The sequence below is a fragment of the Micrasema longulum genome, unplaced genomic scaffold (assembly GCF_059751315.1).
Source record: "Micrasema longulum isolate JH-2025_06_02 unplaced genomic scaffold, ASM5975131v1 h1tg000242l, whole genome shotgun sequence".
In the NCBI taxonomy this organism is placed as follows: Eukaryota; Metazoa; Arthropoda; class Insecta; order Trichoptera; family Brachycentridae; genus Micrasema; species Micrasema longulum.
In genome coordinates this window covers 798004-812081 of record NW_028277447.1, presented here as the reverse complement: position 1 = coordinate 812081, position 14078 = coordinate 798004, and the positions used below count along the sequence as shown (strand labels likewise).

The 14078-nt window shown below is 29.8% G+C and overlaps 1 non-coding gene across 1 annotated transcript; it reads left to right on the top strand.

Moving 5' to 3' along the window:
* The first annotated feature begins 5917 nt into the window (after positions 1-5917).
* TRNAY-GUA (transfer RNA tyrosine (anticodon GUA)) lies at positions 5918-6004 on the top strand. Its single transcript is given in 2 exon segments — positions 5918-5954; positions 5969-6004. It is a non-coding gene; the product is annotated as a tRNA-Tyr (tRNA).
* Positions 6005-14078: the final 8074 nt, after the last annotated feature.

Genomic DNA, 14078 nt, shown 5'->3' with positions numbered 1-14078 from the left:
CTAAGTATTTCATTTCATCAACCCTTTCAATAATTTTGAAGAGGATGATATTCATATGACTGAATTATTTAACAATGCTTCAAAATATTTTTTAATTTTCATGCTTCTTCTTGAACAAGTTAGCTTATTCAGCAATATTTTTTGTTTGTCTAAATGTTTGAAGACAAGTTCTGAACGTTAGGGCATTAGAATGGGTCGTTTCTGAATGTGTCATTTTAAACTGTTTCTCTGTCCCCAATAAATGTATACAGGCTCACTGGAACTGAACCCGCCAAGCGTTGTATTTTATTTTTTAACCCTAGATTGAGGGAAATTGCGACGCATTTTAAACACAAATGTTTATGACTACCAAGAAATAATAAAAAAATACTAAAATAATAAAAAAAAAAAGTTCTGAATGTTTGGAAGTCAAATTTTGGAAAAGTCTTAATAAAGTATAAAAATTATATTATATAAAATGATATATCCCAAACTATAAAATTTTAGCTCGGGAAAGTACGAGTAAGATCCAATAATTGCCAAATTACCTCGTCTATGTGCGAATAACGGGTTCCGTTCCAGTCACCCTGTATATAAGGTTACTGATATGTATATATGTTTTATTTAACAATATTTTGTGTTTGTCCAAATTTTTGTAGACTAGGATCAACAGAGGAAAGAATTGAAGGAATATAGATGTTCAAATATGAGCAGAATGGTGAATGTTACACAGTGTGTAAAGTGGCCACTTAAACCAGCCATTGAAATGTCATAAACCCTGTAGATGCCTAGACTTCTATATTACCACTCTTAAATGTTCTTTATCTCTGTTGTAATATGTTAATAAATAAAGAGTTTAAATATAAAAAGTATTAAAGTTACAGAGGTGAAGTATCATAGCATAAACAATTGTATTTTTTTAAATTTCTGTACTTTTTTTATAGACCAGGTAGATTTCTCAACAATATTAAATACAATATTTGAGTTTGTCCAAACGTTCGTATGTATGTGAAATAATTCAATAAAGGTTTCAGCTCTTTAACTTCACTAAAATCAACAAATGGAAGAATTGAAGAAATATGCATGTTTAAATAAAGGCAAAATGGTGAATGTTACACAGTGCGTTAAGTGGCCACTTAAACCAGCGAATGACAGGTCATAAGCCCTGTAAACGCCTAGACTTCCATTATTCCTTATTTAAGGTATTCTCCATCCCTGTTGTAATTTTAAAAAAAATATTAAATGCAATATTTATTTAATGTTACACAGTGTGTAAAGTGGCCACTTGAAACAACTCATAAGCCCTGTAAATGCATTGACTTCTATATTACCCTCTCTTAGATGTTCATCATCTCTGTTGCAAGACGTTAATATTAACAGCTCACTAGGGAGTTGAATCCAGTCCTAGTCTACAAAAAATTGGACAAACTAAATAATATTTCAGTGAATTGTGTTTCTTCTTAGTAGACTTTTTAAAGTAATTTTGGGGATTGATTTTTTTCTTTAATTAATCCCTTAATAATTAAACATCAGAAACCATTTGTCTTGAAAAAAATTCGTCGAAATTATCGAAACTTACGCCCATTTACCTTTCAGTCTTACTTACTTCCAAAACACTTAAAAGTTTTCTGTCTGTCGTCCCATCATTAAATAATTTGAAAAGAATTATGAATTTCAATAAATACGCCCGAACTTTTAAGTAGCCGTCTTATAATTTATTGACAAGTTTTTAATTCATCTTCTGTATAGAATAAAAAATATTTAGTCAATGTAATAATGAATCGTGAATTTTACTTGAAAGAGATACCTATACATTTACATCATTTAAACGTAGTTTTTCGAAAGACAAATTCCTTCGTTTTTCTTTTAATATTATTTATAAATTTGATATTTTATTTAATCAAGTAATTTACGGGTGAAAAATAGGCAAATAAGGTACAGTACCCGGCAGTAAATAAAATAACCGGATTTAACACTTTGAGGGCCGGCCGAATAAACCTAGAATTTTATTATTATTATTTATTTTATTTAGTTCTATGATTAACATAGTCAAATATATATTTACAAAACAATATTTACATCTATACTTATTCTAACATTATTTTCACTATTATACACTTAATATCCTTATTTATTATATTCACTGTTTCATATGTACATTTTCATTAATTATATTCACTATTTACACTATATACTACCTAATATTTTTTACATAAATACTTTTTACATTTAATTTAAAATATATTTACATTTATTTCATATTTTATGCTTTCTGGAATTTCCTCAAATAACTGTATTCCCTTGTACATAAGGCAGTTCTGGGACATTGCTTTTGATTTCTTTTCCAGTCTTATATTTTTAGATCCTCTTGTTGCATAGTTATGAAAGAACTCATTATTTTTTAGTTTATTTTGAAAATATCTCGGAACTATTCCTTTAATAGTTTTGTTTGTTTCATTAGAAACATTAAATTTGATTTTTATGTATCTTTTTTGGGTGATACCGTGTATGTTAGATTTGATCCGACGTTTCGGCTACCATTGCAGGAGCCATCTTCAGGGAAAACTGTGTGTTTTATAGAGAAATGTATGTGTTTAAGTACTAGTAATTTGTACCGTGTCACAGTCAGCAGTAGGAACATTTCTAGTTTTGTAGGAAAGAATAATTATGTTTATGTAGGTACTAGTAATTTGTACTGTGTCGCAGCCGGCAGTAGGCACATTTCTATTCGTTTTTGTCATATGTAGTGCTGGGAACCATGTTGAATTTAATTTAAGCCCGTCGTCTTTGTTTATATTATTTGGATGTCTGTGTATTTCAATTGCCTCTTTTATTATTCGTGCACTATAATACGGTATCACCCAAAAAAGATACATAATATTGATAACAGTGACCGTGAAAACCTTCGCACCTATTTAAATTTGATTCTTTGATTAATTGTCATGATATCTAGAAGTTGAATCATTTTCTTAACTTTTGTTCATTTTCTTAATTTACCCTGTGCCCTGCCCATTTTTGTGAAATTTCATGCTTTGTGAGGGGTTTCTTAAACGTGTCATAAATATAAAAATATTAGATTCAATTTAATAAACAAATTAACAATTTACTAAGTTATTTTTGTATGATAGTTTTGCCAACATGGAGACAACAAGGCCTTTATGGAGAGCCACATTGCAATGTTCGCACATTTACCCACAGCGTCTCGCTCCTTTTTTTGTGCTTTGTATCCCGAAGCCGTGTAAACACATGATTACAATAATCATGCGTTGTGTCCCGGTCCTGTGTTTTCACGTAGTTTACCAGCAGCAAAAAAGTACTAATAAAAGACACTAGATGTCAATAAAATGCACTTTTTTGAACAGCTGGTAAATCACGTGAAAACACGGGACCGGGACACAACGCGTGGTTATATAATCACGTGTTTACATGGCTCCGGGATACAAAGTGTTAAGAATGAGACTGCCGACTTTCTAGAGCGTCGTCTCTGTCCCAGGAGTTTGCTATCTTTATGTATGTATGTATGTATGACAAATACAACGCTCTACAAAGCCGCAGTTTGCTGATTACGCCGGCAGTCTCTTTCTTAAGCCCGATGTACTTTATTTAAGGTGAGCTACTGTATAATGTGGGCGTAACCACTGGCATTTAGAAAAGTATAAATTTTTTTTTTTTTACATATCAGCTCTAAGAAAAAGAATTGAAATTTACTAGTAACAAAATATTATTTCTTTAATATAAATTTAATTTCTTTAATTCAAAATATTAATCTCAATTTAAGTCAAAAGTCATGTGAATAATAATTAATTCTATTATTTTATGCGTCTTTTACATATCATATCTTTTTAAACATTTTATTATTTGTTATTTCTTGTCTTTTGATGTGGAAATAAGTGTCGTACACTAATACACAAAAAAATGTCAACGCATATATAATCTATTTTCTCTATCTCATGCCAGTTACAATTTAAATTATATGCAAAAAGGTATTATTTTTTTTTTAATATGGAAGTTTACTCATTTAAAGAGCTTACCTGTCGTTGGATGGTTTAAATGGACATTTAACACACTATGTAATATTCACCATTCTGCCTGTGTTGAAACATCCACATTTCTTCAACTTTCCCATCTGTTGATTTTTGGAAAGTAAATGAGCTGAATCCCTTATTGATGTGGGTAAGATTCATCTGCCGGAGTTATTTCGCCTACTAGGCACCGCCTAAAAACATATCGTTTGATCAACAATGTTTTGAGTACGCCCAAAGTTTTGTAGACTGGTCAGATTTCCTTTTATATGAAGTTATTAATATCTTCATTTTATACTTTAAAACTCGTTGAAAATAAAAAAAAATGGAAATTCGAAAGAAAGCAAACAATTCTTTGAAAAATATTTTAAATGCATACAATTTTTATGCGGGGCAAGTTGCACAGAAAAAAAGTTAAAACAAGTTTAGAGTAAAATGATTGTTGCGTTTTCGTCAAAATGAGTGAAATAAGCATTGAGATATAATATGATACATAGAGATAACACTCCATACAAATTCAAGCTAAAAAGTCGTCCCCAAAGGAAAAAAATGATCAGCGGAGGGAGCAAGTATCGTCACGTCATATAATGTCGACTTTGACAAGCAAAACAAGAAGAACAGTAAAAAGCACGGACTTTTTACTTACTTTTCTCCAAAGAAATTTTTTATTTTATTATCAAACAAAATTTTCAATACTTTATTTTAAGAACATATTTTCCTAAACCTAATGCTTATCGAAAGACAGAGAAAAAAAACACAACATTCGAAACAACATGCAAATTCAAAATCCAAAAACAAAATTACCTTTTGCAAGAAAACCCTACTTTTACGACCTAGTCATTAGGATATATGGTTAATTAGCGTTTACCCGTGGTTCGCTTGGATGTTTTCGGTAGTAAAAAGTAGCCTGTCTCGATTGCCGGTCCTCTAACTATCGCTTTGTAAAAAGTATGAAAGTTCGTTACTCAATGGCGACGTTGCATCGTTATTCTGTTTCAATTATAATTAATTTCTCCACCAAAAATTTTTCGAGGGAGAGACATGTTTTTTCGAGATAAAGAGTAGCCTATGACTCTCAGCTCTTCGGCTATCCTTTTGTTAAACATTATGTCGATCAGTCGCTCCGCTGCAACGTGAAAAAAAACAAACATGACAAACACACTTTCGCATTTATAATATTCGTATGGATGTGACTTGATGAGATTAATGAAATTTTAAATTCATGAATTGAAACAAAAAGTAACAAAACGTAACGTAACGTTCATAATAAGAAAAAAATAATAAATAATTAAATAAACAATATTTTCTATAATTAGAAAATATTATTTCTTTTCTGTCTAGTTCTAAAGATCATACCTATCTCACTTCACATTTTTCATCTGTGTCTTTAAAAGAACAACATATACGTCAATATTTATATTTATAACAGATGTAATATTTCCTTTTTTTTATAAATTCTGTTTACTATTGCATACTTTTTAAATGTTTTTGTTCTTTTTTGAAACTATGCTATATTTGAAGTTTTTAAACTGGTTTTATTGTAATTATATAAAAAGTTAATGAAACCGTAAATAAATAAGTAAAAAGACTTATTGGCTCCATAGGTTTGATGTTATATTTAGTAATCGCTGTTAAAATAAAATAGGGTAGAATTCATTAGTTAATTATATCTTAATAAATACACTTATACAGCTTTGAAATTGTGCTTCAAATATACATTTTAAAAATAGATTCATTTAAAATTATATTCGGATATTATTACTTATGTCACTAAACGTCCAAGTTGCCGATAGCCATTTAACTTAAATGTACTTTCTAAGCTGAAGCATTTGTGGCAAATCGGATTGACCCAGATAACGTGTTATTGCATCAATTTCTCTGCTGGAAATAGCAGTTTTGGCTCACAGTTATGTATACCTTCGATAGCTCAGTTGGTAGAGCGGTGGACTGTAGAGTAATGCATTGTAATCCATAGGTCACTGGTTCAAATCCGGTTCGAAGGAACTTTTTTTGCAATACTCGTATTTAGTATTTCGGAAAATTGATAAAACACGACCATTTGTAAAATTGACGGTGGAAAGGCCAAATAGTAAAAGTTACATGTAGCAACTTTACAGAAAAATGTTTTTTAAAATTATAGTGTAAGTCACTCTCCATATATATCCAACCTTTATGAGATTATAACAAAAATATTTCAAATTTTCATACAAAAATACACATTTTCGCATATAAATATCGACTTTAATTTATACCGTCTCGATATGTACCGATGAAGACAGCGTTTGTAATGGCGAGTCAGGTGTCAATAAGTATTTATAATTTCTTTAGTCATAATATGAATAATTTTTCAAATCTTAATATTTATCCATTTCATACAGTTTCTTTGCTCAAGTGTTTTTTTTTTTGTTTAGTGACTTTTTTTCTTTCCTTAAGACATCATTTTTTGAATACATTAATAAATACCTATAACGTGGTATATAATGGGTTTGTTAAAATATAATATGGAATAAACTAAGTCGGTTAAAAAATAAATAAGAATAAAAAAATAAATCATTTGTTTACAGGTGGATAAACAGAAAAGTTCTGTGAGTGAAATAGAACCAGAACCCTGGAGGATTGTTTTCTACTCGATGGTTGCTCTAAGATAATTCTGAAAATCGAGTGGATGCAGTCCATCCATCGCATTTTAGGCCTCGTAGGCCTTAAACGTCCTTGTGGCACAGAGAGAGTTAGGCATTTTATGGGGTTTTCGTCGTCCATTCTAATTATTTGGTCAGCCCACCTCAAGCGTCCCACCTTGATGGAGTTGATTACGTCGAGCGCTCCGTAGGTTTCGTATAGCTCCCTATTGTAGTGACGACGCCAATGGTTGTTTTCTCTCACAAGGCCATAGATAGTCTGAGAATCTTTCTTTCGAAACCTCCAACGGTTCTCTCAATATTCTTTGTTATAATCCAGATTTCGGAGGCGTATGTCAAGATTGGTTTAATTTGAGTATTTTTTTTCTCCTGATTTCTTCCTGTGTATTGTTGTCACTGGTGACTTTGGATCCTAGATATGTAAACGACTAGATCACCTCAAATTTGTTTTTTCCCGCTGTAAAGGTTTGGAGGATTATGCCGTGAGTTTGGGATGCAATCATCAATTTTGTTTTGTCCTCATTAATGATGAGTCCCATTTTCCTTGCACTTAGTTCAAGCGCTATGAATGCCTCGCGGATGGCTTAAAGAGATCTTCCGATGATGTCAATATCGATATCGATGACATGAAGAAGATATTGCCCTGGTTCCTAATTTTGTGTTCCTGATTACCTTTTCCATGGCTTGCGCATCCCTTTGTCGTAGATTATTACACGCCTAAAAAGCTTTTGAGAGATCTTTATCGATCCTCACTTTGGATATGGTTGAGCTCATTGTTGTTCTTACAAGTCTTATCAGTTATTTGGGATGTTTAGCTCTTGAAATATACACTCCATATAATAATTGTACTCCCATAAGTTCGCAAACTCATTCTGGGACGGTTACAACTCATTAGAATAGGACGTAATCAAATATAGATACAACAAATTATACAGTGGACAAATCTTGGAAACATTTCAGGACAAATTAACGAATCATTACTCTAGCATAAGGCAAGGGTTATCGAGAAACAGTTTTAGGAAATGATATTTCAATGGGGGATAATTATTATTTTTAGACAAGATAGAAAACAAAACACATAAGAGAATTTATGCAATGTGTTCAATAATATTTATTCTAACTTAGTACTAGATTTATAGTATTAGTGATATTAATATACATGTTACTAAAGGTGAGTATATGTATATTTTGTGAGAGTGTGTGTAAATGTGTATGTGTGTGTGACTATCGTATGTAAATAACAATGTGAAGTGAATATAAGTGGACTTAATGAATAATTTGATATATTTTTAAAATCTGTTTTGTTAAAAAAAGCTTTATGAGGATACCTATTAACCATTTTATCAATCGATCAAGGTGTCTGGAGGCAGATTTCCGATTTAGGATTTTAATAATGTTTGATTCGGAAGCACAGGGGGTTCTTTGGTCACTATGGAGCGTTGGACGGGAGCAGAGTGCTTACGCTATTGAAGTGCACCTAACCAATGGTTTTTCGCCTATTACCACGAGGCGTAAGTTTTGTGCTCGCTTTAGCATACGCCGCATTTCTGATACGCCATCGACTAAATTAAAAAAAACTGGGAAGCACGGCTAAGAGTTTCAACTTCAGCAATAAACAAACCAGGGCCTGGTCCAAGACTGATGGTATCAACCGAAGAAACTGTGCAACGCATCAGTGATTCTGTACTCGAAAATCCGCGACATTCATACACCTTCACCATAGTTGTTGCACAAAAATGTAAAACAAACATGCCATTCACTTTAATAACAAGTATTCCGTGAGGTAATTTATTTTAAATAATTTATAAAAGTAATTTATTTTTATTTTTTATACAAACGGCGTAAATTGCCTTTAACATATATTGAACATAAATATGAAAAAAAAAACATTTATAAAAACATAACAAAAAATTATAAAATTGCATAACTATAAAAATAGTAACAAGTAGGTAAATACACATAAGCAACCAAAAATATTAACGAAATAAATGCATAAATATGAAAAAACAAAAAAAGGAAAAAAAAAATTACATAAAGAAAAATTTAAGAATAATATTGCGAGAGAAAAAAAGAAATCAGACTCGTTTTATAACTATCAAGTCCAGAACCAAATATATCAGCCTTGTCCTCATACTGATTGCCATATAAAATTGTATAACTTAGGCCTGTTATAGCAAAATACGACTTACCTATATCAAGTTTTGAATTCTATGTAGATTCGTGTGACATCATAGCCATTACAAGAGTTTAAAAAAGAATCATGGCCTTTGGTCTGTGTGAACTCAGTTGACTCAAGGCTACATTATTTTATTTGAATTAAACGAATTTAATTATACAGAAGAACCACAAATAGCGGAAAACAAATAATGTTTTCTCGATTTTGCTTTATCCCATAAATTCTTAGCTTAGTTTAGCTTTGCGTGATCCTTATTCGAAGTAGTTGACTAGTTGTTGAATTTATAGAGGTATTCACGTAGAACTTTCCACAGATATTAACAGAATCTCTATCTGAAACTGATTGCGAAAATGGCTGTCAGCGTCGTTAAACTCGTACTTAAATGAACATTCTTACTTCTCATTTGTATTCTGATGCGGTTCCTTTTTATCGCGAGTTTCTACGAAACATTGTCGATGAAAAAATCGATAAAAAATCATGTATTTTGCGGAATCGAATTCCACGCAACAATGGTCGTTTTTTGAACTGGTTACAGGACTAAGATATTTCAGGTCTATTAGGATTTAAATGCTAACATGATATTTTTTTTTTCTAAAACGTGTTGCAGCTGTAAAAGAGTCGGAATTTCACACTTAATTATGTAAATATCCACAGTAAAAAAGCTTTTTATTCTTTTTTATTTTCTTTTATTTAGGAAACATACAATACGGTTACATTGTTTCACATTTAACACAGTTATCCTTAACTCTAATGGACCAGTGAAGTTTTCATATGATATAATAATTATATGTAAGGTTATCAATGAAAGTACAAAAAAGAGAAGGAAAAAATAAATAAATGGAAGTTGTTTAAAAATTAAAATTAAAGTTAAAAACCTTATTTAAATGTTTGTAGAGAGTATTTACAAATGTAAATAATATTAAAAATGAAGATTTTTTTATTGTAAAAGTAATTAAGAATTAAAACAAAGAATGAAAAACATCTCAGATGTAAAAAAAAAAACATTTTCAAAAAGGAAAAATATAAACATACACATACATATTTTATGTGATTCAAAGAAACGATGAGAAGAATCTTTAAATGAAATATAAGACAGTAAATTTAAGTCAAATTAAAAAACATCTTTGAAATTAATGACACATTATAGTAAGAGCAGCAATGTATTGATTTTATAAACATATACAATATAAGTAATTAAAAGTAGTTTAAAAGTATAACATGTCAATGGAGCAGAGAAAAAAGAAAGAATTACAGGTATGGCAAGTAATCTTTAAACTTTTAAAAAACAATATTAGGAGAAGATTTTTAATCAAAGGTAGTTGATAAAATTTCATTAAAGCGATTTTAGCAGTAATACAAATTTCAGTAGAGAAATTTGATTAAAAATTAAAAAAAGCGTAATGACTTAGTTGACTGAACAAAAGGTACACATTAGCTAAGGTACTTAGCTCTAGTAAGTGTAGCGGATTCTTCAATTTGATGTTTGAAACTCAATTTCAGCATTATTTCAAGTATTTATTTATTGACTTTGTATATAACTCAAAAAAAAAATTCCGATGTTAAAATATTCAGGTAAATTATAAGAACTCATATAAAATGGGCTACCTCTTCATATAAAAAAAAACACTTCCTCTAGCTACTTTCAAAAGTCGTATGAAACATTGCATTATATCCTAAAAACCCTGACCTTCCTTCATTTTCTTATTTTTCAACACATATTTTTAATTCCTTTTCTTTCCTTGGTTATTTTTTCTCTCTCCTTCCAAACTCATAACCTGATTCCGCATTCCTCATCCTTTAATACTCGTACATGTTTAAATATATTTTTTTATTAGCAATAAATTTCATAAAAGGTACATGTTTTTTAAAAATTCCATACATATCTACTTTTACTCATCTAGTAAATGTTATCACTGTAACTCTCCAATGAAGAAACTAACTCTTGTGCTTGGAGAGGGATTTACACTGTTGTAGTTGTTTATTTATTTTATTTTATTTAAATACGAGTACATGAGAAAAAAATCAAAACAATAATACATTCATACTAATTAAAGTTTTATGTTGTTTTTACACGTGTTCAAAAAATTTCATCAGATTTATTTTAAATTTATTTATTGATATATTATTTTTAATAGTTTTTAGTTCATTGAGAAGATAATTATAATTTTTTACACCTTTGAAGACAAAGCTATTTTGACCATTACTTGTGTGAAATTTAGGAATTTTAATATTATGTTGGTATCTGAGTGACTTATTCATCTCAAATTCACTTATTTTTTATTTTTTATAAATAATATAATATTTTTTATTTTAATATAATTTTTTATAAATGTATATTTTATGCATAACATAATATATTTTTTAATTTATGTCAACAGAGAGGGAAAACATTTTTGAGAGGGGAATATGGAAGTCTAGGCATTTACAGGGCTTATGACCTGTCATTGGCTGGTTTAAGTGGCCACTTTACACACTGTGTAACATTTACCATTCTGCCCATGTTTGAACATCCACATTTCCTCAACTCTTCCATCTGCTGACAGGTCATAAGCCCTGTAAATGCCTAGACTTCCATATTCCCCTCTCAAAAATGTTTTCCCTCTCTGTTGAAATAAATTTATATGTGAACATCTCCCTAGGGAGGAAATCCAGCCAGTCTGCAAGCATTTGGACACAATTAAACATTGATTAATATATTTTTATTTAAGTTAGCATGTGTAAGCCTTATCTCTCCATACAGATGTTATTTTTGATTAATTTGGTTTTTTCAAGTGTGCCTCTTTTGATATATATATTTTGTATTTAAGTACAATTTTTTTGACCAATTCTCCTTATGACCAGTCTGTTTTTTGGCTGGCTGGAAGATATTGTTTTTAACAATAAATCGGCTAAAATACTTATTCCTTGTAGTAATTGTATTTCATTACTAAAAAATTGTCAAAAAAGCTGTTTTAAAGAAAACAGAAAATTAATTTAAATTTCTTTTTTCGATGGAATCGGTTCTAAAACTCTCGTTTCTAAAAGAAAAATTTGTTTGATTTGGTAAGTATTTTTTTTATTTTTTAGTGCACTTTTATCTAATTATTAAGTAAACCTACGAACAGGCAAAAAAATATGTTTGTTAATAAATAAATAATAAAATTCTCAGTAATGTTAAGTGGTACCTATTTCTTAATTAGTTTATGACAAAAATCACATAAATTTCGACCGTAAAATATATAATTCAAAATGCCTAAGGAAATTTTAAATTTGTACAATTATTTTTAATCAATTAATCAACATACTTTCTAAGATTTTTTTTCCTTCATATCAGTTGTTTTTTTTAGGAAAAACTTAACTTTCAAACCTATCTTTTTAACCAATTTTCTCTTTTGTAACTATTCTTTAGTTTAATTGTTTTTTTTATACAGGTAAATATTTCTTTTTGTCACAGATATTAGATCTCTTTTTTATTAATACTTTAAACGAATGTTTTATAATTTTTTGCAATATTTTGTTTACTGCTTTGTTATGATTATGTACAAGGTATATTGAACAGTAAAAAAACTACAAAAATATAAAAATAGTATGTTTATACAAGTTGAATGGGTTTTTAAAACTTTAAATAAATGCATAGAAAATGCCAAAATTCCTCTATTAGTGTATGAATTATTAACGTTATTTTATTCCAACCTACCTAGAAGAAAAATAAAATATTTAGCATTAAAAATAACCTGCCTTTCTTTATTTAGTTACCATTCTGGATTCTTTTGATTGATTAAACATTGAATTTTATAAAAACAAAATTATTAATTGAAGAAATATAATTTATCGAGACAAGAAAATACGAAAATTTTGTGGAAATAAGTTCATAAAATTTTCTTTGAACATCCCATATTTTCCGTCATTTATCTCAACAAAGACATAATCATTAGTCCTTTTCCGCACCTAATGGCGCATAAGTCACTGACTTTTTTCACCAACTAAAGCACATCTCGATCATTTTTGTTACATAGAGGTAAAACGATCATTTTTACGCTCCAGGTACAGATACTCTGAAATATTCTAGTCTAAAAACACCTTTCAAAGAATATTTAATGTCCCCCATTTCAATAGTCCAACCCGACACCTCTTGCATGGTTATCAAATGCACAGATTATGAGACTACAAGGCGAATAAAAATATACGGAAATAACACCTAGTAAGACAGACATTTCAACAAAGTTGAAGAGACAATATTTGGATTAAACCCCCTAGAAAGTTATTAAGATTAACGTATTACAACAGAAATGGAAACATTTTAGAGAAAGCAATATGGACGTTAGAGTGGGTTGATGAAGTATGAAGTTTTTTGTTTTTTTAGACATCAAAGTGAAAGAGGTCTAAAACGTAGCATTTTGGATCAGATAGAATGTTAAAATTATTTAAAAAAATATTACATACTAATTTTGGCCCTCAACCGAGGTTTGAAGTTTATAAGTGTCAGAATATTTTGTTAATTATCTGTATTGATAAAATTATTTTTTAGTTAGCAAATATATAACCACATTACAAATTCAAACACGTTTTCAAACTACTGGAATGCAAAATGTTTACACTCTGCGGACTGATTCTGTTGAGCGCCTGGCTGATATTGACGAAAACAATGACTCATCAAAACAATGCTTTCCATTTATTACAAAACAAAGTGCAACTCACGCCCTTAGATACTTATTTAGTAAGGTTGACTACACATTAAATTGGACTGATTTTCTTACTTAAGTACGAAATGACAGCCGGTTTAGCGCAAAAATTGACTTTTTCGAAAACTTCAAGCTTTGGTTAAGGACCAAAAGAAGTATCAAATATTTTTTTTTGAAATTTTTTTGCATTCCGAGTAATCCGGAAGGCAACTTTTTAGACCGCCTTCATTTCAAAATTTGGAAAAAATATATATCGGCTCACCCTAGTGAACGGCTATTAGGCGGATCGAAAACAACGATTTGCAATTATTGAATTCAAACAGGCATCAAAACTTGTGTATTTGCATGCTTATTAACGGAAAAATACTGAAGACAATTTAGATTTTGTCTAATCTATTAGTTCACTGTGGTTTGTGGCATCAAAATTTTTTGAGTGTTTTGTGCTAACAGATTTCGCCCTCGGAAAAGTGAAATGGTCGAAGAAATGCAAAATGTATACATTTAAAACACAAATTTCACACTAAAATTCAACTAAAAAATGCCTTTTGCGTGTAATCGAGATATATCTTAATAATTTTTTCTATCATCAGAAAACTTAAAT